Consider the following 26,819-nt stretch of genomic DNA (forward strand, 5'->3'; position numbering starts at 1 on the left):
CCATTGATCTATGTGTCTGTTTTAGTGCCAGTACCACACTGTCTTAATGATCACAGTTTTGTAGTACAACTTGAAATCCGGCATTGTGATGCCTCTGGCTCTGGTTTTCTTTTCTTTTTTTTTTTTTTTTTTTTTTTTTAATTTTTATTTATTTATGATAGTCACAGAGAGAGAGAGAGAGAGGCAGAGACACAGGCAGAGGGAGAAGCAGGCTCCATGCACCAGGAGCCCGATGTGGGACTCGATCCCGGGTCTCCAGGATCACGCCCTGAGCCAAAGGCAGGCGCCAAACCGCTGCGCCACCCAGGGATCCCTGGCTCTGGTTTTCTTTTTCAATATTCCCCTGGGTATTCAGGACTGTGTGTTTTTCTTAATTTATGTGAGTGATATCCTAATGTATGTGTCATTCTGTAATGTGTTTCTTTTTTTTCTTTTTTAAAAATATTTTATTTATTAGAGACAGAGAGAGAGAATGAGTCGGGGAGAGGGGCAGTGGGAGGAGGAGAAGCAGACTCCCTACTGAGTAGGGAGCCTGACATAGGGCTTGATCCCAGGACCCTGAGTTCATGACCTGAGCCAAAGGCAGACACATAACCAACTAAGCCACCCAGGCTCCCTTGTTTCTTATTTTTCATTCAACATCTTGTTTGGGGTTGCATTTCATTTTCCTTTTATATTCCCTTTCCCTCTCTAACTATGCTGTAGAGCCAATGACATATACATTACATTTTCATGATAAAATAATATATAATTCCATTATAGGAAAATTGGAAAATTCTATCAACTGATAGCTCTTTGGACCAGAGCTCTAAGTCCTACTATAGATTTTAATTTGCGAAGAGTGTAGGCAGCTCAGCCAGCTCAGTGATTTTGGCTATAAAACATTAAAGAGGAAAATGGGAAAGGTCTCTAGGGATATCTTCTTGTCAGTCTCCTACCCAATTTTATGGGAGTAACAGAGGCTCAGTGAAGGTAAATGACTTAGCAAGGGCATATATCCACTTAATATTGTACTTGAGACTCTTGGCTCCTTGTCCTGTATGTGAAACCTTTCCACATTCAAAAAAGGAAAAAGAGAGAAAAAAAGAAATAGAAAACTGTAATTTTTCACTATAAAAATAATTCATGTGGGAGAAACAGAAGAATATAAAAATGAAGAAATCAAGGACTTCCCATTTTAATATTTTGATCTTCTAATCTTTTTTCCTATATATTTTTATGTTTATGTGGCTTTACCTATCTTGGTTTTCTTCCACTTAACATTATAATGTCATAATGCACTGTTTTCAAAAGGCAGATTTCTACATTGAAACCCTGCCAGTGAATAATTTTTAAGGCACAATTTGCTATTTAGCTATTAAAATAGAATAGGCAAGGACTTGTGTAGAGATGGAAATGAGCTCTATGGTATATTCCCCAGAAAGTTTATTCCTATCCCTTGACCTGATCTTGGTCTTCTAAAAAAACAAAACAACAAGATTGACATTTCCATGATTCCTGCTTCTGAAGTATTCATTCAGAACAATGAGACTAAGCTCTGAAATGGCTTGGAGTGTGACCATGGTATGCCCTGATAGATATCTCCACTTCCAAACCAAGGTTAAGAGGGGCCCTTGAGGCCTACAGAGAACCAATTCTGGAGCTTCTCAGCTCAAAGAAGCCAACACTGAGGAAAAGACAGTGGTTGTTTTCTGTGGTCAGTGGAGTGGGATGGGGTGTGTAATTTTTCCAGAGCTAGAGCACAAAGAGGGTGACAGTTTTAAAAACTTCTTCAGCATTTAATGTGAGAGAGAGGCATCCATCCCTGATGAAACACACAATTTCTACACACACACATATATGCATGATTAGCATTTGTTGAGTACAATTTTGGTTGTGTTTATTGTAATACATGCAAAACTACATTCAAACTATCAAGACCTGCTGGACAGAGGTGATGGTTTATCATTCTAGACAGTTCAGTGTTTGAAACAATGAAGTACCGAGAGATTAAACCACTCGCTCAAGGTTACATAGCAAAAAAGTACCATGCTGAAATTAAAAAATAAACTTTTTTGAAAATGAAAGCATTGCTATTTCTGGTCTATTCCTAAAAGCCAGAACTTAGCCCATGGAAGATTGCCGTCCTTCTACTTTAATCAGTTTAATTCTTTACTAGCTGGCCCTTGCTGCCTTTGATTCTCTTTACATTGGCCAAGTGTCTATTTGCAGTTGTTCAGAAGCGCTTGACAGTTTCAATTTTTCAGTTCCCCACTCTATTCTTATGTGCAGGGCTGGAAATCTGGGAGTCATGCCACTGGCTAGTGGCATCTCTGCCCTAAACTGTCTGGGGGGCTCTGTGTGTGTGTTTGTTTGTATGTGCACGTATGCTTGTGAATTTGTGAGGACAGTTGGATTGGGGATATTTAAGATTTTAAATCAAACTAATTTTTAAAGTCCCTCTAAAGAGAACCCTCTCCCTTGCCAAAAGATCTTATTTTTAAGGATACTTATTTCTGCAGTTGATTGAGATTTAGAAATAGGAAGGATGAGGCTCAGCAAATATGCATTTCACTGGGACATAGGGTGCTCTTGTTTCCAGGCCATAGAAGCCAATGTTGGAACAAGTCCCAGCTGTGTTTACCCCCAAGATTCAAGTTTCAATTCAAAGGAGCTTCTCTTTCCACACCTCTTTCCCCTCCCCCCAGCAAAAGCTACTGAGCTAAAGCTGCTTTTTAACAAGGAGTGGCTTTAGGCACTGAGTAGCATTTCCCCTTCAAAGTGGGAAGACAGCTTATTTTTGGGAGTCTTAAGCTGCCACACCTATCAAGGCTTTGGGAAATTAGAAGTAGCACTAACTGCATCTAGACTCCCAGGAATTTGCCTGCATGTTGAGCAGCTTGGCTGTCAGAAATGTTTGCAAATTTTGCCAATCCAAAGGCCCCCACTTAACCATTCAGGTCTGAATGTGTGGGTGTAGGGGGCATAAGGAGACCATGGAAAGCTTACAGCTGTCCTCAGACTCAAGGAGGGTGGCAGGCCAAGAAGTCCATTATTCATCTGTTTCCAGTGTCTCAGGTAAGTATATATTGTAGTCCTCACTGAAAAAGACAAGAGAGTCTTTATAAATATATCTATATCTACCTATATCTATCTATCTATCTATCTATCTATCTATCTATCTATCTATCTATTAAATCTCCCATTAATTCTGTTTATCTGGAGAATCCTAATACGGATTTTGACCAAAAGTTCCCTTCATGACATTTACAAAAAATCTGATCATAGATGAGTTGAAGTTATAGAACAAAAGTGTCATGAGGAAAGCCAAGAAAGCAACTGGCCTCAAATAGAGTGAGTTTAATTCCCAGTTCAAAGATTAATTTTCTATTTTGCCAAAGCTTTACTTGCTGACTCAAAACTGGAGGGAGGAAGCATTAACTACATCAGTGGTTCCTTTTATTGGGGCAGAATAATATTCTATTATATGTATATGCCATATTTTGTTTTTCCATTCATCTGTTGATAGACACTGGCTTCCACCTTTTGGCTAGTGTGAAAAATGTTGCTATGAACAATATTGCTTTCAAATCTTTTGGATGTATACTGAGAAGTGAAATTTTTAGATCATATGATACTTTTATTTTTAATTCTTTGAGGAACTGTTTTCCATAGCAGCTGCACCATTTTACATTCCCAACAGTTGCACAAGTGTTCCAAATTATCTACATCCTTGCTAACATTTGTTATTTTCTTTTTTTAAAAATAATAGCCATCTTAATGTTTGTGCAGTAGTATCTCACTGTGGTTTTAATATGCATTTTCCTAAGGATTAATGATGCTGAGCATCTTTTGATGTGCTTATTGGCCATGGAAGAAACCCTTTTTTTTTTTTTTTAAAGATAAATGTCTGTTTAAGTTTTTGGCTCATTTTTTAATTGGGTTTTTTGTTTTTTTGTTGCTGAGTTGTAGAGGTTCTTTATATATTTTGTATATCAATCCCTTTTCATATATATAATTTACAAATATTTTCTCCCATTCCATGGATTGCCGTTTCAATTTGTTGGTAATATCTTTTGATGCACAGAAGCTTTAAATTTTTTATCTATTTTTTTCTTTTGTTGCCTGTGCTTTTGGTATTCTGGCCAAGAAATCATTGTCAAATCTAGCATTGTGAACTTTTCCCTTCTTTTCTTCTAAGAGTTTTATAGTTTTAACTTTTGTATTTAGGTCTTTGATTCATTTTGAGAATAATTTTTGCATATGATGTGGGGTAAGGGTCCAGTATCATTCTTTTGCATGTGGATATCCCATTTTTCCAACACCATTTATTGAAAAGAGTATCCCTTTCCCATTGAATGGTCTTGGAACCCTTGTTGAAAATTATTTTACCATTAATATGAAGGTTTATTTCAGTGCTCTATTATCTTCCATTAGTATATATATATATATCTGTCCTTATGCTAGTACCATAATGTCCTTATTACTGTAGCTTTGTAGTAAGTTTTGAAATCAGGAAGTATGATGCGTCCAACTTTGTTCTTTTCAAGATTGTTTTGGTTATTTGAGATCCCTTAAGATTCCATATAAATTTTAGGGTGGATTCTTCTATTTCCACAAAACTATTGTGGAGCTCTTTATATGGATTGAATTGAATCTATAGATTGCTTTAGGTGGTATTGACACCTTAACATCTTAACATTAAGTCCTCAAATCCATAATCATGAATGTGTTTTTATTTATTGTTTTATTTATTTCTTTCAGCAATATTTTGTACTTTTCAGTGTGCAAGTTTTTAACTTTATTCACTAAGTTTATTCCTAAATATTTTATTATTCTTGATGCTAGAGTAATTGGAATAGTTTTCTTATTTTTTTAAATCTTTCATTGTTAGTGTCTAGAAACCCAGCTGATATTTGTGTACTTTGTATCCTGCAACTTTGCTAAATTCATTTATTAGTTCTAACAGTATTTTTTGTGGAATCTTTAGGGTTTTTTATATATAAGATAATGTCATCTGAATAGAGATAAATTTCTTCTTCATTTCCAATTTGGATATTTATAATTTCTTCTCAGAAAGCCTATTCTTTTTTTTTAAGAAAGCCTATTTTTAAACTGAGCCAAAGTGTGTTTTCTTGTAGCTTTCCCTGTTTTTTTTTTTTAAAAGATTTTATTTATTTATTTTGAGAGAGAGAGAGAGTGGAGGAGGAGAGAGAGAGAGAGAAAACGAGACTCTCAAGCAGATTCCATGCTGAGCAGCAATCTCAATGCGGGGCTGGGTCTCATAACCCCGAAATCATGACCTGATTCAAAATCAAGAGTTGATCGCTCAACAACTGAGCCACCTGGGAGCCTCTCCTTGTTTTTTTTTTTTAAATAAACTTTTTATTTTAGAACCCTTTTAAATCTAGAGAAACACCGTGACAATAGTATAGAATTTCCATATACCCAACATCCAACTTCCTCTATTATTAATATCTTTCACTACTGTGGTGCATTTGTCACAACTAACAAACCAGTATCAATACATTATTATCAACTGAAGTCTATAATCATATTTCCTTACTATTGCCCTGATGTTCTTTTTCCAGGACCCCATCCAGGATGCCACATTACATCTAGTTATCATGTCTCTTGAGCTTCTCTTTCTTTTTTTAAGATTTATTTATTTATTTATCTGAGAGAGACAGAGACAGAGAGAGAGAGAGACAGAGGAGTGAGAGAGAGAGAGAGAGCACAAGCAGGAGGAGCCATAGAGAGAGATGTAGAACCAGATTCCCCATGGAGCAGGGAGCATGATGCAGGACTCAATCCCAAGACCATGAGATCATGACCTGAGCCAAAGGCAGATGCATAACTGACTGAGCCACCCAGGTGCCCTCTTTAGTTCCTCTTGACTGTGATAGTTTCTCAGACTTTCCCTTGACAATTTTAAGGATTAGTGGTCAGGTATTTCATAGAATGTCCCTCCTGATTCGTCTGATGTTTTTAACATGATTAGACTAGGGTAATGTGTTTTAGGGTGGAAGACCAGAGAGGTAAAGTGCTATTCTCATCACATCATATCATGGTTACATACTATCAACATGACTTGTCACTGTTGATGTTGACACTGATGACCTGGTTAAGGTGTTTGTCAGGTTTCTCCACTGTAAAGTTACTTTTTAAAAATTTCCATAATGTGTTCTTTGGAAGGAATTATTTTGAGCAGTCCATATTTTAAGACTGGGGAATTATTACCACCTTCTAGAGAATGGAGTATTTACATGTATTTGGAATTCTTGTGCACTGGAAATGTGTCTGTTCTCTCATTTATTTATTCAGTCATTTATTTATATCAATATTGGCTCATGTGGGCAGCCCCGGTGGTGCAGCGGTTTAGCGCCGCCTGCAGCCCAGGGCGTGATCCTGGAGATCCTGGATCGAGTCCCACATCAGGTTCTCTGTATGATGCCTGCTTCTCCCTCTGCCTGTGTCTCTGCCTGTGTCTCTGCCTCTCTCTCTCTCTCTGTCTCTATGAATAAATAAATTTAAAGAAATCTTTAAAAATATATTGGCTCATGGATTTTTATAAAGTTTTTAATTCCAGTATAGTTAACATACTGTGTTATATTAGTTCCAGGTGTACAATATAATGATTTGATAATTCTATATATTACTCAGTGCTCATCGTGATGCATACTCTTTAATCTCCATCCCCTACTTAACCCATTCCCACACCCACCTCCTCTCTGGTAACCATTTTTTCTCTAGCATTGAGTCTGTTTCTTGGTTTATCTCTATCTTTTTTTTCCCCCTTGGCTCATTTGTTTTGTTTCTTAAATTCTACATATGAGTAAAATCATATGGTATTTGTCTTTCTTTGACTGACTTATTTCACTTAGCATTATACTTTCTAGTTCCATCCACATCATTGCAAACGGGAAGATTTCATTCATTTTTATGGCTGAATAATATCCCATTGTCTATATACTACCTCTTTATCCATTCATCTACCAATGGACACATGGGTTACTTCCATAATTCGACTATTATAAATAATGCTGCTATAAACATAGGGGTGCATGTATCCCTTTGAATTGGTGTTTTTGTATTCTTTGGGTAAGTACCAACCAGTATAATTACTGGATTATAGGGTAGTTCTATTTTTAACTTTTTGAGGAAACTCCATACTGTTTTCCAGAGCGGCTGCACCAGTTTGCATTTCCACCAGCAGTGCAAAAAGGATTCCCCTTTCTCCACATCCTCACCAACACCTACTGTTTTTTGTGTTGTTGATGTTAGCCATTCTGACAGGTGTAAAGTGATAATCTCATTGTAGTTTTGATTTGCATTTCCCTGATGGATTTTTATTTCAAACTTTGGGCTATTGTCCAATACTACTCTATCTTGTTTCTCAAATTGTTCCAGCTTTGACCATTGGCAGCTTTTTTCAATTGGCTCCTGTATCCCTTTGACATACCTCCATTATTGTGGGTTAATTTTGTTTTCTTTTGAGCCTGGTTGGTTTTGCTTTGCTTTCTGCCACACACACACACACACACACACACACACACACACACAATCTCTGTTATGTGTAACAACTCTTCAGATTTCTGAAAACAGTCATCATTACCCCATCTTGTCTTCTCCAGAATAAGCATTTCCCACCCATTCCTTCAGACACTCCTCTTGTAACAGATGTATTGACTCCTTTCTCTCCTTGTTGCTTTCTTCTGGAAACATTCCATCTTGTTAGTTTCTTGAACGACCTCCTTCCACTCTCTTTACCTTCCACAACGTTGTATTATGAAATTTGAGAGAAGTCAAAAGTATTGTCACTTCTGGAAACTATTTGTGATAGTACATAAGGCTTTATCACTGAATGAATAAATGACCCTGTATTAGAATGAAGACCCCTAGGAGAAATATAATTCTCCTGCTTTGTGCAAAGCTTAATATTTTTCAAGGTAACTTAGGAACTCATTTCTTTGACACTTCTAACCCTTTTGTGAGGCAGATAGGGCAAGTAGTGGTATCCCCAGAAAACAAAGGCTCAGAGAAGGTGCCTTGTACAAAGTCACCCTATAAAGATGGAACTTCTGACTTTATTTGGTAACATTATTATTTTGTTTAAAATTGACTGTGTGGGCTAATATTTGTTTGTCAGCCCTTCAACTTAATCAGAATTGCCAGTATATTTGCATATGATCTGAACTTAGCCTCCTGATAGAAAATAATATATGAAATGTAAATCTGAAATGCAAATGTTTATAAAGTGCTTTTAGAAATAAAAATCAGGGGCACCTGGGTGACTCAGTGGTTGAGCATCTACCTTTGGTTCAGGTCGTGATTCTGGGGTTCTGGGATCAAGTCCTGCATCGGGCTCCCTGCAGGGAGCCTGCCTCTCCTTCAGCCTATGTCTTTGCTTCTCTCTGTGTCTCTCATGAATAAATAAAATCTTAAAAAAATAAAAATATATAAAAATCATCTTCGTATGTTCATAGATATCAATTGGGTGGTCAAGCCAGAACCTAGAAAGCATAGGGCTAGCTTTGGGAATAGAAGTATGAACAGAGCACAAATAAATGTTTTCTAAGTGTCCTTGCTTGCTGCAGGTATTAGGCAGCTAGCTTTGTCTCTTTTTCACCACTTTTCACATTCTAATGGAAGGGTGCTGAGGTGCAGCTAATCCCAAACAGTGTACAATCCCTAGATAATTTATACAGTAATATTTTGTCACATATACACACCTCAGTGCCCAGTCCCTGCTCTTCTATTTTGGAAGTTGTAGAGACTGCACTGGGAAACTTGGCAAATGACACTAAGTTTTATTACTGGGATGTCTCTGCTTTTTCATATCCAGGGCAAGAAGACAGTAAAAGCCTTGTCATATGGGCTGGTACTGAAGTATGAAGAAAATAAGAGAGCTGGAAAACTTTTCTCCTTTTCTACCTGATCACTCCCTCCATATTAAAACCAGTTTGTTCAAACCAGAAATGATAGTGTATACAGAATATTGCAGATCACAATTATTGGGGATGAATGGTTGCCATACCCAAAGAGCCTGTTGCCCTTCAAGGAGTCATCAGTCGAAGAAACAGCTAGCTGTCTATGGTGCCACCTACTGGTGTGGATGGGGTGGAAAAGATTTGAAAGATGGGAAGTTTGGCAAATAGGACGCTGAATTTTTAGGCTGAGGGAGAGGAACTATCTAGAGAAAGAGGAGGGCAGCAAAGGGACTGAAGGCTAGACATTTCAACCCTAGTGACAAAGGATAAGGAGGAGTAAGTGAACATAGACATAAATCCCTACTCCAAGATTGGAGGTCGGTAAGGAGATCTCTTAGCTTTAATATTTTATGGATCTCTGAGATGGAGGGTTGATAGAAGAACCTGGAAAGCATGACTAAGTAGTTGAATTTGCTATAGATAAAGAGGAGATTGGGGTGGGCTTTTAATTATTTGAACCTATGAACTTTATTTCTTCGCTACCTGAAAGAAGTTCTGAAGTACATTGAATAAGGAATGTGAATTCTGCTGATAATTTTTTTTTTAACTGGAGAAAAACTAAGTACTTTGGAAACATGAACTTTTTAATCCTCCTTTATGCCCCAAATTATTAATCATTATATATGTGATCAACATGTTTCTTCCCTAGATGGGGGTATCTAAATTAATGGCAGAGCCAGGTAATGACTCTAGGTCCAAACGGCCTGACTAACTCTGGTCGTTGGGCAGCTTTGAGTAAATTTAGGAAAAAAGAATTTCTGCAAAACATCTGATGAGCCCAAAATGAGATTTTGAGGAAAAGCTTCCACACCATCTAAAGACATTCTCTGATTATGGGTACATGGGTACTGAGTACTTTAAAAATTTTCTGACTTATCTGAACCCAATCTTCCCGTCTCCATCTTGAGTACCAGATCTCCTCATTCTCTCATCTCTTCCTTCTCCCAAGTTTGCTGAATGCACAAGCTTAAGTATAATAATGTTACACACAAAATACTCAGCTGTGACTTTAGGACCAGACATAAGATAGTCTCTATAGATCTTAGTTCCCTCATTGGAAAAACCCTTTAAGTCTTTTTAAGAATGTGAGAAGAAACAAAAAGCTTTCAGATTTTAATTCTTCGATTTGTTCTGCAACCTTAGGACTTAGAACTAGGTGGCAAAGATAGATACTAAACTTTTAAAAAAGGGCAAAGTCCCTTTTCCCCCTTGTGCCTTAGCTTTTAGAATAATAATATGAAACATTCAGTTTTCTATTATGTGAAGTCATCTGCTTTATAGATTATTCAGACTTTTGTTTCTTTATGCTTAGGCTGTTCAGTGTCACTTCTACTAAAACATATATATGTGTGTGTAAGAAATATATGTATATATATTTCTGTGTCTACCAGAAGAGTGGTTGCAGGGCTTAGGCATGGAGAGGGAAACAGAAAAATGTGGGGGGCAAAAATCAGTCCTGCATTCTTATTCTTTGAGACCTAAGTCATCATCTTTAGTTTTAAAAATATAACTGTCTAGCTCCTCCTCCTTGCTCACTCCCATATATATTATATATATATTCTCTTTCTTCTCTCTCTTTCTCACCCTTTTCCCCTCTCTTGCTTTTTAGCAAGTCCAGTAGACAGACTAGTCTGACACCTCAAAAATACTCTACTTCTAAGAAAGAAACTAAATTCTGCCTCTGACATTATTCCCCCTGTGGTTTTAATTAGGTGTAAATTCTCCTATGCTTAGTTTGAAACATGCCTCAGGATCTTAGGGAAATGGCAGGCAGATGGGGTATTAATGCAGGGTGATGTTTCTCACTTCACAATGCCCATGCAACATTTATTGTCATTAAAATCATGCCATTTAAATGAGGTGGCTGATGTTGGAAAATGAATAGAAAGTTGATCATTGTTTTGTGGATCTAAGCTTTGATGAAGTAGCTGAATTAAAGGCAGTGCTTCAACTCTGCTTATGCAATATGTATCTGTGTATCACTCAATAATGAAGCCCTAGAGACTGACCAAAGGACAAAGCCTCTAAAGCTTTATTAGGGTGGTGAGGATAAAAACACCTGCTTTTCCTACTTTGCCAGGCTGAGGGGAAAATGACAAATATACTATGTGTACAGTGGCCTGAGTGCCTAAAAGGAAAAATATAGATGTTTTATTAGCTGTGTGTAAGATCTTTGGTTATTCCCCCGAGCCCTGTAGAGTCCTGGAAGCCCTATCACTAATTTCTCTTTTCCCTCCTTGGATTTTTGTTTTCTCCTAGAGCCCAGGTTAAAGAGAAGTTGATTCCTTTCTATCTTCTAACTTTTGTCACTCTGCATTGAAGCTTTGAACCTCTTTGAGTATGTTTGGCTGTCCATTAATATTTAGGCTTAAATATTGAACAACTTCACATAACTAATTAGATTTTATGGCCTATAGCCAAGTCAAGTAATTTTTCTTTGTAGAGCACTTCCAAGAGGGAAAGAATACATATTTAGGACTTAGTAAATTTTCCCTCAAAAAATATCATTGTACAATCAATTATTGCTGACCCTAGGGAAATGTTTTGTACTAGCCCAGCTTAGGAACATCCAACTTTTTGTACTATATTCTTTATGACTTCACTTCAGATTGAGCCCTGAAAAGGTGAGGGGGACAGGAGCCATTTTGGAGAAGTGGAATATACTGAATCAAATATCTTAAGAACACGGCTTGATTAATTCAAAACTGAAGCCTTGAGCTCCCCAGTCTCATGCTCCACAGCAATAATTTCTCCTTGGCCAGAGGCCTAAGCATCTGTGTCCAAATCTCATACTCTTTCCTGGACAAATTTATCAAGTTATACCTTGGGTTTGCTTGGGTGTTTTTCCCTGCATCATACCCTAATTTAGTTAAGCTTAGAAATGAGAGCCATTAAATAGTAAAACAAACAAACACAAAACAATAGCAAAACATTATGTTCTGGCCCTCAGAGGTCAATTTAATGTGATTAGCAGCATAAAATTTCACAAAAGCTTTTGCTGGAAGATTACCAGAAACAGCATCATGCAATATGTTGCCATGCACGCCATTCTTCCACTTTGTCATTATTTATTGATTGTAGCTGAAGCACAATATTTGTACCTATTAAGCCTTTTAGCTTCCTTTCAGCTTTTCCTGAGTAAAAGTGGAAATGTACCATTTATTATTAAAGCATTCTCAAGGCCAGAAAACCTCTTGAATATTGTTTACATCCCTGGTTACAAAGCCAAGTACTGAGGTAGAGTTGCTTTGCCTGCTTTGATTCATTTCAAGGATAACACGTGTGTGTGTGTGTGTGTGTGTGTGTGTGCATGCGCGCGTGTGCAGGAGGGCTAGTGAGTGAAGCAAGTGTTTTAAGGAAGGAGGGGAGCTGGAAGGAAAAATAACTTTCAATGAATTGAAACTGCATAATGAAAAGGTTCTGAAATTTAATTACAAAAAATGGCTGTGTTTTTTCTCTCACCTCCTCCTCTCTCTCCTTCCCTCTTCCCCACCCTCCCCAAAGCTCTGAAGTAAAATGAGACTTTAGATCAAAGCTACACACCCACTCTAGATCTGTTTCTGGAAAGGGATTTTTTTTCACCCCTTATTTACTTTGTGACTGTGACATAATGGATACTGCAAGATGAAATTATGATGAAGAGCCTTGCCACTGTTTGGCTTAGTTCCCCTCCACTGTATGCTCTCTGGTCTGGCAAGCAGAGTCAACGCTTCAAAAGCTTGCTGTGGCCACATTTCTCACTAACTCTTGTGGTTTTACACTTGGCCATTCAGTATTCAGTCACTGTCCCTCTGACATATGGCCTGAAAGAGTTGGAAGTTTAGTTTCCAAGTGTGGAAATGCTTAAGTGTTGAAGTGGAGTATGAGTTTGTCCTTGTGGCTGCAGGTTCTATTGAGGATTTTTGGAAAAAGAATAAAATGTCTTTTTATTTAGTAATCAGGAATATGTGAACATGTATATAATTCAAATAGCGTATTTTGGAGCATGTCCACATTATTTAATATTGGGGTTTCTCTTTTTAAATTTTTGTCTAGGACTCTTTAAAGTGACTGTACCTGAATCCCTTAATGTGTCTCAGGCTAGTTGTCAATTTCCAACTGCTCTAAAATGTACCTTCTGGATTTTTTTCTTCTAGCTTCTATTCTTTTCTAGTTTGTGTTTTCTCTTCAAAGTAAAATTGTACCTAGTCAATAAGGGTAAATAGGTATACAGTTTTAATACTGTCCATGAAAACCTGTCTTCTGTACCTGCTCTGTTAGGAATATCTTCCTCACTTGCAGCATAGACCTCTCTCATAGGTGGCTGAGAGAAACATGTAGGTCTAGGATCAGTGTCCTAAAATAGAATCAAGGTCATTAGACATGCAACCAAGATGGAGACAAAGGCCCATGGGACAAGAGCTGGAATTTGTAGTGTAGTGAGCTATGGGGAAGAGAAATAAACTAAGTACAAGTTTGGGAGAGAGAAAGAGAGAGAGGGAGAGAAATTGGATCAGGAAGAACCTGAAGCAGGGAAATAAGAGAGAGGGAAGCTAAAGCAAACTCAGGAGAAGTGCGTTTTTGGTTATGACTGCTCATAACTGAACATCCCTTGTTGCTCTCTCTTCTTTAAGTTACCTTTCAGCTGACTCTGAGATGTACACAATGTAGATGTTTCAATCCATTTATTCAATGAATTTATTACTTTCACAGTCTTTTTTAACTCTCTTTTTCATAGGATTTGGGAGCCCAGAACTAGATGTGCTACCTAAGGAAGAATTCGATCTGTTTTCTGGGAAGATAGATTTACCATTCTGTCTTGTATTTGTAACATAAAGCCACATGTACATTCAACAACCACCTTGACTAATTTTCTTTATAGTCCATTGTGATCCTGAAATCCTTCAAGTGTTACATTTCTCAATCTGATCTTAACATAGATATAAATAAATAAATAATTAATTAATTAATTAATAAAGTTCTCAAGTCAAATGTATTTAGGAAATAATGGATTAAACAAAATAAAACAATATATTTACTATAAGTCTTCCAGAGCCTTTCTGTTAATGCGTATTGTGACTGTATAAAAAACAACTTTTCCCAAACTCATTTGCTGAAAATTCCTTTTAGTAATATTTTGAGAAATATTTGTTATGTTCTGGGATGCCTGGGTGGCTCAGTGGTTGAGCATCTGCCTTCGGCTCAGGATGTGATCCTGGAGTTCTGGAATCAAGTCCCACATTGGGTTTCCTACATGGAATCTGCTTCTCCCTCTGCCTATGTCTCTGCCTCTCTCTCTCTGTCTGTCTCTCATGAATAAATAAATAAAATCTTTAAAAAAAAATACTTGTTATGTTCCAAGGCACACAGTTTGAGAAACACTATTTTTGAAATTTAGAGGACTTGAAGCTTTTATTTATTTTTTTAAAAATTTTATTTATTTATCCATGACCAACACAGAGAGATGCAGAGAGAGAGGCAGACACAAGCAGAGGGAGAAGCAGGCTCCAGGCAGGGAGCCCGATGTGGGACTCGATCCAGGGTCCCCAGGACCACACCCTGGGCTGAAGGCAGCGCTAAACCACTGAGCCACCTGGGCTGCCTGACTTGAAGCTTTTAAATCAAATGATATTTCCTTTATAATTTTGGTTTCCATGCCCATTTGGTTATGACTGTTCTGTGCCCCAACAAAAGAAAACCTTTTATCATCTGATGTTATTACTTGGCATCCATCCATCTCACTGTGATGTTCATTTCAAAGCCATTCAAAGCATTCCCATTTTTTCCTACTTTGGCCCTGGAAATTAAAATATCCATCCTGCCCCACACAGCTTATTTCTTCTAATCAGTTTCACAGATTTAAACATTAGTGGAAATAAAGAGAACCATATAATTGCATAGTGCTTTGTATTTTCAAGGTATCTTCACATCCACTATCTTATTTGATCCTCTCCACACCTCAGTAGGTAAGCAGAACATGGATTATTACCCCATTCAAGGGGTATGGCCCTAGCTCAAGGCCATACAACTAACTAAGGATAGAACTAATAAGGTTTTTAGATGAATAACTTTTCACTACACTACCCACCATCATCAGTTGCCCAGCCTAATTCCTTTCCTGATTATATATATATATATATATATATATATATATATATATATACATATATATATATATATATCGTCACTTGATGCTTGAACACTATGTGAGAAGCTATGTCAGAAAAGAAGCCAAAACAAACAAAAAAAATAATAAAAAAAATAAAAAAAAAGAAGCCAAAACAATCCTAGATTAAGCTATCACAGAAAAGACTCATTACTAGATGTCAGAGACCCTTTCCTATTGCTGAGAGGGACTTCTGGCGGTGAAAATGAAAATTTCTAACCTCCTCCCTGACTCTGTACTAGAAGAACTGACTAGTTTATCTCACATCTACTTTTGTGATGTATTTTGTAATGTGGCAATTTTCATGCAGACTGGAGCCATACTGGAGGAACCATTTTGGTCTAAAGCAGTGGTCTTCAAGGGGGAAGAAAGAAAATTTGCAACATTTGGCAATGTCTGGAGACATTTTTGGTCACAACTGGATGAGGGGTTGCTAATGGTATCTAATGGGTAAAGGTCAGGAATGCTTCTACACTTCTACAAGTCCTAGGAGAACCACTTGCCCCATCCACACAACCAAGACAAAGGATTGTCTAACTCACTATATCAGTAGTGCCGAGATTGAGAAGCTCTGACCTAAGTGAAGAGTCTGGGTCCCAAAGGAGTTGTTTTGATTTGTTCTCTGCTTCTTTCTTTCCCCTGTACTTGCTCTGTGTGCCTGTGTGTCTGTGTCTGTGTGTGTGTACATGTATGCATGTGTGTTGGGGCTTATTCATTTAAGTAAATGAGAGAGGCTCTCAGAGCACCTGCATAGTATTAGTGTGCTGTGAGGAGATGAGTGTGCATCACAGTCCACTTGAAGGGAGATTCACGAAGGGTATTGGGCTCCTCTGTGGTTGTAGGTGCAGTGCACACATCGAAGGACACAGAATCAGCTGCCGACATTTACCTGAGAGTAGCTGTTTGTGTATCTGTCTTGATTTTATCTATTTCCAGACTCCATACATCTCAATTCTTACTTGCGGATTAAGCATCAGGGGCTGCTGTCCCTGGGACAGATTGTGTCCTGGGACACAAATCTGGCTGGAAGTGCCTAGAAGCTGTCTAAAGAAGTGCTCTTGAAGTTTAAAGATGAATTGGATACTTTCTTTTAGGTTGAGCTGAGAGGAAAAATTCAGAGTAGGTGGTTTTTGTGATGGTTGCCTAGGCTTTTCTCCAATAGTCTTATGTGTAAGGAGATATTGTGATACACTCACAGATGTGAACATGTGGGATCCAAGGAGAGAGTAGTGCACATGAGAGAAAGGAGTATAACCATTTAGAGTGTGAAGGGGATGCCTGAACATCTGAGTATGTGTTTGTAGTTTTATATTTAGGCTTCAATTCAAAGTCTCTTCATTCATGTGATAAATAGTTTGCTAGCCACTCCTAATTTCCATCCGCTAATGGTAATTAACCTTTTCAATTTTGACATTATAGACAATAAATGAAGCTCATTCTTTTAGGCTTTACCATAGTGCTTGTGTTTGAGTAAAAACAAAGACTGGAATAAGAATTCCTTCAGTGCATTCAGTGTGGCCCTAAAGGAATTGTAAACTCTTATAAAACTTCCACTTGTAGTGTGCAGAATATTACATTTTATAATGTAGGGGTGGGGTTCTGGGAATTACCAAGTGTAACCAAGGGCAAGTGTTGGTAAAGTCCTGGAAACCTGGACCTTCTCAGTTTTTTCCTTCCTCTTCTCTTAGACCCTCCTCATTATGTCAGGTGAAATTCATAGGTGGTGGGCAGTATGCTGAGCTTTGAGTTCTGTTGCTGTTGGAAGAGGGAGTTAAGTCTGTGGCTTAACTTCCTCAGGAAGTTATGCTTGATTTCCATTCTTCTTCCCTTGCTATTCCATCTGAGTTTGTGTAGGGTTTATGCACTGGGAAGTGGGAAGTGTTTAGTTGCAAAGGGTGTAAGATAAGGTGATGTGGAAATGGTACAGTCTGCTAATTGTAGTTCACATTGCATGGCTCCATAGCTCATGGGTTAGAGCCCTGGTCTCCTAGTTCATCTTGCATAAAAACTCTGCCATTTGGGGGTACCTGGGTGGCTCAGTGATTGAGCATCTACCTTTGGCTCAAGTTATGATTCCGGGGTCCTGGGATCAAGTCCCGCATCAGGCTCCCTGCAGAGAGCCTGCTTCTTCCTCTGCCTATGTCTCTGCCTCTCTCTCTCTCTCTCTGTGTATCTTTCATGAATAATAAATAAAATCTTTTTTAAAAACCCTCTGCCATTTGAAATAGATGCATTTAAGTTCCTAAAGGTTGAGTTAAGCGTGGCAGCCATTACCAAATATGATACAGTTCAGTGGTGAATACTTATGAATTTATACATGCACACATAATGTTGGAAATATTTTATTGGTATGTTAATTAGAGAATGCATTTGAATATCAATATATAATTATTTCTCCATTATCCATGGCAAAGAAGAAAAAAATGTTGCAAATGGCCCCAAGCATCAGATGACTTTATAATCTTTTCTGTTGAGTTTTAAAGTATATTATTATGATTTTTAAAAATGAACTTCACCTACATGTGTCAAGAGATTATGGGAAGTCAGAGTTGGATTAAAAAGAAAGTATCAAATAATCCACAAGGAGAATTAATTTTGAGTACCAAATAGTTTAATCATGTAGTCTATAGATACTATGACCAGTGTTCAGCAATGGCTCAATATCAGACCACCACTCTAAATGTCATACCTTCTTGAAATGGGAATGTGCTTTACTATGTATGCTTTGTATAGCTTTCTTGAAATTTACTTCCCAGTTGTTTTCACAGACTAAATACCACAGGCCTGATCTTTAAGTGATAAATAATTGTCTAAATATCTTAACATTTTCCCCTTTGTTTTATCTTTCCTTTTCTCATACTAGCCTCTTTTCTATCATTTTATATCACCATCTAAATAAAATAATTCCTGATGAATTTATCATACATATTGGTTGTGTCTAGGTGTAGATCTCTTTAAGTCTAACCTATTGGAATTTGGAGCTTTGGGGATTGTTGATTAATGTTTCTTACCAAATTTGGAAAGATTTTGCCATTATTTCTTCAAATATTCTTTCTGCCCCCTTTTCTCTCTTCTTCTGGGGTTCTCATCATGTGTATATTGGTGTATTTGATGGTATTCTACAGGTCTGTAAAACTTTAATTTTCTTCATGTTTTGTCTTTTTCCTTAGACTTGTTAATGTAAATTAACCTATCTTCAAGTTCATTGATTCTCTCTTCTACCTGCTCAACTATGCAGTTTTGCCCTTCTAGGGAATTTTCCACTTCAGTTTTATTCTTTTTAACTCCATAATCTCTATTTGATTCATATTTATACTTTCTGTGTTTACTGATATTCTCTGTTTTGTGAGACATTGATTGCCCTCATAATTTTCTTTAGTTCCTTAGATATGATTCCCATTAGTTCATGAAAATATTTATAATAGCTTATTTAAAGTCTAGTAAGTTCAACATTTGAACTATCTCAGGGACAGTTTCTATTGGCTGCTTTTTTCCCCCTGTGTATGAGCCATACTTTCTTGGCTTTTTCAATATCTGATAAGGTTTTTTATTGGAAACTGGATATTTGAGTGTGGTATATCTGGAAATCAGATTCTGTGCTACCTCTACAAGGTTTGTTATTGTTGATTTTCTGAACTAATTCAGTAGAGTCTGTACTCTTTGTCATATATGGCCACTAAAGTCTGCTTGACTAGCTTAATGGTCAGCTAATGATTAGACAGACATTTCCTGAAATGCTTGTAACCAACTGGGATATTCCAGGGAACCATCAGACAAATCAAATAATAACAATTCTCTGAAAATGAGAGTTCCAAGGAGCTCCAACTCCATTCTTCCCCGTCTATTAACTACTAGATTTTGCTGTGATAGTGAGATATTGGTTTTAAGGTAATTCAGAGTTGGGGAAGGGAGGTAGGAATAGGAAAAGTTAAAAAAAAAAAACTACCAAAGTTCACTGTTGTTACTGAGATACAACCATTTTTCTTGAATAAATGCTCCCTGGATTGCTGCAGACCTTTAATCTTAATTCTGACACTGTTTGCTAGTGGTCTCAGTGGGTGGATAAAGGAGAGTATTTTCCTGCTGATATTACTCCAGATTCCTAGATATGTAATTTGACTTTTCTGGTGTTGGTGGAGAGGTGGGATAGTCCTCTTAGGGGGGACCACTTTTTTTTTTTTATTGGTGTTCAATTTACTAACATACAGAATAACCCCCAGTGCCCGTCACCCATTCACTCCCACCCCCCGCCCTCCTCCCCTTCCACCACCCCTAGTTCGTTTCCCAGAGTTAGCAGTCTTTACGTTCTGTCTCCCTTTCTGATATTTCCCACACATTTCTTCCCCCTTCCCTTATATTCCCTTTCACTATTATTTATATTCCCCAAATGAATGAGAACATATAATGTTTGGGGGGACCACTTTTTGACTTTTTACTTGGAAATAATTTCAAGTTTACAGGAAGTTTGCAAAAATAGTATAAGGAATACTTGCACACTCTTCACCCAGTTTCACCTATTGTTAATATTTGGCCCCATTTAATGTATCATTTTTCTCATGTGTCTGTGTATATATATGTGAAATCTTTCTCCTGGGCCATTTAGGAATAAGTTGCATATATAATGGCCCTTTAACCTAACTACTTTAGGGTATGTTTCAAAAGAATAAGAAAATTCTCTTAAATGCTTACAGTACAGTTATCAAATTCAGTATATTTAACATTGGGGCAATACTTTATCTTCTGTATTCTTATTTTGTCAATTGACCCAATAATGTCCATAGTATTTTTTCTCCATTTCAGGATCCTTTCTAGAATTATGTATGACATTCAGTTGTTATGTCTTTTTTGGTCTCCTAAATGGATCCCCTATTTGCTTATAAGTTTACAAGAGAGGAGAGCCATGGTAATTTTTCTAGAAATAATATTTCAATAAGTAGTGGCCCCTGAAACTGTCTTCATTTCTCCTTAATCCTAAAACCTTCCACCTCAGGTCCCAAAAGAGTTGTAAGGTTAGCAAAAAGGGGAGAAATGTAGCCTTCTGAATTCATGTATATAATGAGAGCACTCCTATGCATTGGCATTCTCCTGCTTCTCTCCTTTAATGTCTCAAGCCCATCTCCTTCCCCTTAATGACTGCTATCCCTTTGGTACCTAACATGTAACAGATATGATTTGCTCCCCAATGTTTGTAACAATGTCCACAATAGCCAAAATATGGAAAGAGCCTAGAGGTCCATTGACAGATGAATGGAGAAAGCCAGATAAATAGATAAAGCCAACTAGGTGACCCAGGGATGGAAATTTTATCTATCAATGTTACCCAATTCTTTGAACTCCTTTCAAGTTATTTAACACAAATTACAATGATCTATTATCAAAATTATTTTAATTATATATATTAGCTGAACATCCTTTAATTTTGTTCAAAGTAAAAAATTAGATGTTATCTGCCTGGCAAAATATGCATTACCCAGTTAACAGAATAATTGACTTTTTCAACAGCTACAATGATATTTGGAATTGTTCCTGTATTTAATGCCTTGGAGACTTTAGTACCTGAAACTTTGCACATATTAAGATTCAGAATAAGTGAGAAGTATATATTTCTTGAGTAAAGACAAGGCAAGGCCATGGTGAAAAGGGACTCCTTAACTACAGATTCTTTCTCAGGCAGTTCAGATTAAGGAAAGAATACATATGGAAGTTGAGGATCTTCAAATGAATTCCCTTGAAATTATCATTGCCTTCTTATCTACTGAAAAATCTTCATGGTACAGGCCACAATTTTAATACCATTACTATATAGCATTTAATACATTCCTGTGTTTGCTGAGTACTCCAAAATGAGTAAATGAATGTTTATGTTTATTAGAACTGTGGAATGAAAGTGCTACTACTAGAATCCTTGGGTTGGTGAGTCATCATCCTCAAGGGGTGTTGAAGATACCCCACCTTCATCCCAAACTGATGAGAATACCATTGTTTTTAGGGATACTGTTTTTTACTTAACTCTTTTTAGATATCTTGCTTCCCATACTTAGCATCTTCCATTCTCAAGATAATCTCTCATTGAAAAATCTATAGTTTTAGGGGTGCTTGAGTGGCTCAGTTGGTTAGGCACCCGACTCTTGAGTTCAGCTCAGATCATGATCTCCGGGGTCAAGGGATTGAGCCCTGCATCAGGATCCATGCTGGGTGTGGAGCCTGCTTAAATTTCTCTTTCCCTCTGTCTCTGATCCTCCTCCTGCTTATGCTCTATCTCTTTCTCTCTCTCTATAAAAAAGAAAATATCTATAGTTTTATAATCTTATTATTTATTGTTTTAAACATAGTGACACTCTAAGTTGTACTTTTTTTGGGGGGGGAGGAAATCTCTGTGCCCGCAATAGGGCTTGAACTTATGACCCTGAGATCAAGAATTGCATGCCCTACTGACTGAGCCACCAAGGCATCTCAAGTTGTACTATCTTTATAGGCAGATGTAGCTGAAGAGATTAAATTTGTGCCTATTTGCATATTTAATATCCAATATCCATTGTCTTCATAAGCATATTAATACTTATTATTTTTTTAAATGTTCAGTTCTTTATCAAGACCTCCTTGTTACTTTTTCAGCTATTCTGAGCTTTTTAAGTAGGTGCTTATAAATGTTTTTATTTTTTAAACATTGATTATTGTAGTGGACTGAATGGTTGCCCTCAAAATGATCTAAGCCCCTAAGCCCCAGAATCTATGAAAGTTATTTTATTGGGAAAAAAAAGGAATCAGGGATCCCTGGGTGGCTCAGTGGTTTAGCGCCTGCCTTCGGCCCAGGGCATGATCCTGGAGTCCCAGGATCAAGTCCCAAGTCAGGCTCCCTGCATGGAGACTGCTTCTTCCTCTGCCTGTGCCTCTGCCTCTCTCTGTGTGTCTCTCATGAATAAATAAATAAAATCTTTTTTAAAAAAAGAAAGAGAAAAAGAAGAAAAGGGAGTCTTTGTAGATGTAATTAAGTTAGGGACCTCAAAATGAGGAGATCATCCTGGATTATCTGGGCGGTCCCTAAGAGCCATCACATGTGTCTTATAAGAAATAAGCAAGGGAAAATAACACAGGTACACAGAAAAGACATGTAGAGGAGAAAGCAACATGAAGATGGAGCAGAGAAAGATGCAACCATAAGCCAAGAATTGGCAGTAACTGCCAGGAGCTGCAAGGAATTATCTATCCCTTGGAGCCTTCAGAGGAGAGTGTGCCTTGCTGACTCCTTGATCTTAGACTTCTGGCCTCTTAAAACGTAAAAGAATAAATTGCTATTCTTTTATGCCACCATGTTTGTGATAATATGTTACAGCATCCACGGGAAACTAATACAATTATTAATGTTCTTCAAGTCCATAGTATTTTTGAGGATGTGTCCCCAATCACTATTAAGCATCTGGCTTCTTTGTTAGCTGGCTTGAATTTGGTTTGTTTATCATGGAGGAGTAGGTCATTTGTGTTAATTACTTGCCCAACCAGTCGTTTTGCTTTATTGATTTTTTAAATAAATAAGGACACATATTTTTGGCCACAGGAGAAAAATCAGGCATAGATAATAATCATAGCCTTTGAATGTTACTCAACAGGAAGGGCTTAGTCTGTGGGAATGCAGACTAAAATTGGTAAATAAGCAGTCCAGACCAAACATGAACTGTATCAACGATTATAAGGCAAATAAATAATTCAATCTTAGTATTGAACAATTCAGTTGAAGGAGGAGTCAGTTAAGTCTCTTAGTTGCCTGACCATTTAGTTGATTGAAGAGCCATTAAATGTGTGAGATGAACATATATGCTCAGCAAGTGTCTTACTTATAATATGTACTTAAATTTTATGTTGTTATTATCATTACCATCAATTATCTTGTGACCTTGAGTTGACATAGTTACCTTTTAGGGGCTATGAAGAGACTGTTACAGACTGTGCACACTGCCACCTTGAAAGTGTCCTTGCCAACAAGCACTTATAATTGAGGTGGAAAGACAAGGTATATGAACTGTGACCATAAAGTAATTAATACTTGCTTTTAAAAACCAGCAGTTGAAAAAAAACAGCAGTTGTATATGCAAATGCATATTATCCCTTCCAAATTGGTCACTTTAGGAAACTTATATTATTCTCATTGCTTAAGAATGATTTTGGTACTCCTTCATTGAGATTGTCTCCAGCGCTTGCAGCAAGTAGCTTAGAATCTAGTTTGGAATGGCAGGTCTTTATCCTTTGAGCAGATTTATCATTTGGGACCAAGTTCAAGTTTTCTAGGGCGACTTCTTTGAAGTAGAACACATGTGCATGCATGCACTTGTATTTGTTTTCTTTTTAAAATATTTTATTTATTATTTATTGGAGACACAGAGAGAAGCAAAGACATAGGCAGAGGGAGAAGCAAGCTCTCTGTGGGAGACTTGATCCCAGGACCCCAGGATCACAACCTGAGCCAAAGGCAGACACTCAACCACTGAGCCACCCAGATGCCCCATGTATTTGTTTTCTAAAAACAAATTTGTTTCATTACTTTATAGGCACGCCCCATATGACATCAGCTTTGAAATGGAACATTTTGAATCTTCTAGTTTCATCCCCCCCTTACCCCTCATCACCTCTCATGGGATCCTAACCTCCCATAAGTCTGATGAAAAGAGCTGATTACTTTGTAAGGCACACTGTTCCATTGTTACCCATTATATTATTAGAGAAACCTCCAATAGTTAAATGAGACAAGATGTGGTCATGTGCCCAATTTAATACATTGAACATAGTACATGATAAATGTTTATAATTAACCCATGTAGTCCTCAAATGTACTTCCCACAAACTCTACCTCCTGGAGAAGCGCAGGTTAATTCTTAATTCTTCTTTATGACAAAGCTTCAATTATTTTAAAATATATTTACTTAATGTTGCCCTAAAACATCTCTTCTGCAGGCTAAGCATCCTCAGGTCCTCTGTCATCCTCACATATCCGAATTTTGAGACAGGGTATGATTGAAATAGTACTGGCTAGTGTATGATATGGGAGAAATGAGTGGTACGGAAAGATAGTAAAATATTCCATAAATGAGATATCCATAGGCCAGAATGATCTTGAGAAGATTTTATGATGGAGATAGAACTTACACTGGGCTTTAAAATTCAAGTAATATTTGGACAGATTGAAAACAAAATGGCTTATAGCTCTTAAGTGAAGTGAAGGGGCTTTTAACTAAGTCCCATATAGTGATGAGTATGCATATTATTTGTTCTATCTGCCTAGAAACAAGGGACTTTTTAAGGGGTGTGGGGGAAATATTAGTAGATAAAATTGAAGATGATGTCACCCTTTAAAGCTGGGCCCTTTAGCTAGCAGCTGTAGCAGTCCAGGGTGGCTAGGAAGAGAATCAATGGTTCTGGTAGAGCAGAACTTCTAGCTTTGGGGAACAAGATGTTAATTACAATGGGTGCTAATTGTTTCTATTTGAAAATTCTTGTAGCAGGTTTTCTGAAAACACTTGTGTTAAGAAGGATTAGGTGAGCAACTAAATTGCTGCCAGTAAAGCATCTACTACTTATGTGAAAAGATTCAGCTGCATAATGAAACGAGCTTGGTGCCTCTTCTGTTATATCATTCTTGGGAGCTGATATTAGAAATGTTTTGAGAGAGATTACAATTAGGGCTTAGGAGGTTTGATGTAAAGGTTCTTTTTCCCACTTTGGATTTTTATTACGTATTTTTAGGGCAAATTGTAACTCACTTTTAGAAGGAAAGGCTTGGTTTTTGTCAGTTGTCAAATAAATGCATTGTTCACTTGAATTCTTGAATTACATTACCAATGTGTTTGTGTGATGTTGGAATAGCACTGTGTATATTGGAAACAGTAGAGCTTGATTCACTTGTTACTTGAATGGCTATATAGGCACATACCCTTAGCATCTTCAATTTCCTTTCCTCTTTTCTCACTGTCTCCATTCTCCATCCCTCGCCAATACAACTTAAGCTCTTAATCTATATCTGTTGCATGCCAACATGCTTTTTTTCTTGTAGGAACAGAACTTTTGTTTTTATTTTTGATCCATGTGTATCTTCACAGGAAATGGTCCATTTCTTGAAGCAGGGAAAGAAGGCATAGCATATCAGTGGTAGTGGTAGAGCAAGGACTTCTGTTGGCCTCTATTTTACACTAGAGGGAAAATTATAATTCTATCATCCTTATTTAGCATGGCTTCTACTTCTCTATGTAGCTCCTCCCCCTCAGCACCAATTACTGAGTAATGGACATAGTGGATAATTACATAAGGTCAAATTTAGCAATCCTAATTCCTGTGGCTAGCGAGCATTTAAGCACTTAATATTTAACAAGTGATATATGTAGATGACCATTAATTATCTTTGCAAATAGCTGCTTTGATGAGGTTTGTTTTGTTGTTTGGTTGTTTGTCTATCCATTGCTATATCCGCCAAACACTGAGCAATCAGGGCAAGCCCTGGCCCCCTTTTAAAGCATTTATGTCCAACTGGTTTTGCTGAAAAAATGGTGGTAGATGTATTACTAGATACAGATAAGGTAATATTCCAGTCTCTTACGTTTCTATTCCTTCCTACCTCACCTTGTACCTAGGAAGCATTATAAAAACACTTATTGCGGGCACCTGGGTGACTCAGTTGGTTAAGAGCATGACTATTGATTTCAGCCCAGGTCATGATCTCAAGAGTCATGAGATCAAGCCCCAAGTCAGGCTTCATGGTGGGTGGCCTGCTTAAGATTCTCTCTCTCTCTCTCTCTCTCTCTCTCTCTCTCTCTCTCTCTCTCCCCCTCTCCCTCTCCCTCTTCCTCTGCCTCCCACTCCCTCTCTAAAAGAAAATGCTTATTGAGTTCAATCAGAGATCTAATAACTATCAAATCATCAGCAGTACCTCTTCTGAAATGTTTTGGAGTTATGATAGAGTTACAGCCAAAAGTATAGAGGAGGTCTGCTATTTTGGTTTAGATGAGTAACCAAGGCGCCTTATCTCACTTAAAAAGAAATCAGACAGGCCATCTGTGGACTAGAAATCTCCTCAGCCTCTCCTCCCTAGCCCCCCTGTATTAGGTGTTCATGAGGCTCGCCAGGGGAGTTGAGGAGGTTTACTGCAAGCAACTATTCTTTTTTCTCTTGAGGTAAATGGTGTGGGGAGGAAGGAGGCTTAAGAGGTGGTGGAAAGCACTGAAACCCCAAACAGGACACATTAGTTTTGGAAGCTTTAATTAATAATTAAAATTTTGAATCTTAGGTTAGGCAATGACAAATGCTATAGAGTTATAAACAGAAGGCTCACCCAAGTGATGCGGCCCAAAGAAGAGCCAAGCTGGGATAGTTTTCTTAAGTCTTTAGGAGAGGATCTGAAGGGTCATTCTCAAGTAGGCATGGAGTACCTACCATGTGCAAAGTTCTGTGGGGAATGCACAGATAAACAGAATCCCATGCCCTTGCCACCACCTAGTTTTGAGTTTAATTAGATTAATAAAGAACAATGCAAGGGAAATTATGTTAACTGTTCTAAACGGTATAAGGTGCTGAGAAGTGATAAGAATGATCTGTAAATAACTGTGACTAAGATTATCACAGGGTAGGGAATACATGTTTCCCCTCCCCAGGATAATTGTTTTTAATAGCAACTGGACTTAATTAATAGTGACAATAGACTGCACTCCTTTGAGAAAAGAAGG

At 37.5% G+C, this 26,819-nt stretch overlaps 1 protein-coding gene across 3 annotated transcripts in view; it reads left to right on the forward strand.

Moving 5' to 3' along the window:
* The window catches only part of NEXMIF (neurite extension and migration factor), a 133,612-nt gene that overhangs the window by 16,465 nt on the left and 90,328 nt on the right, over positions 1-26,819 (forward strand). The gene's annotated exons all lie outside the window — the stretch shown is intronic.

The sequence above is a fragment of the Canis lupus genome, chromosome X (genome assembly GCF_048164855.1).
Source record: "Canis lupus baileyi chromosome X, mCanLup2.hap1, whole genome shotgun sequence".
Classification (NCBI taxonomy): Eukaryota; Metazoa; Chordata; class Mammalia; order Carnivora; family Canidae; genus Canis; species Canis lupus.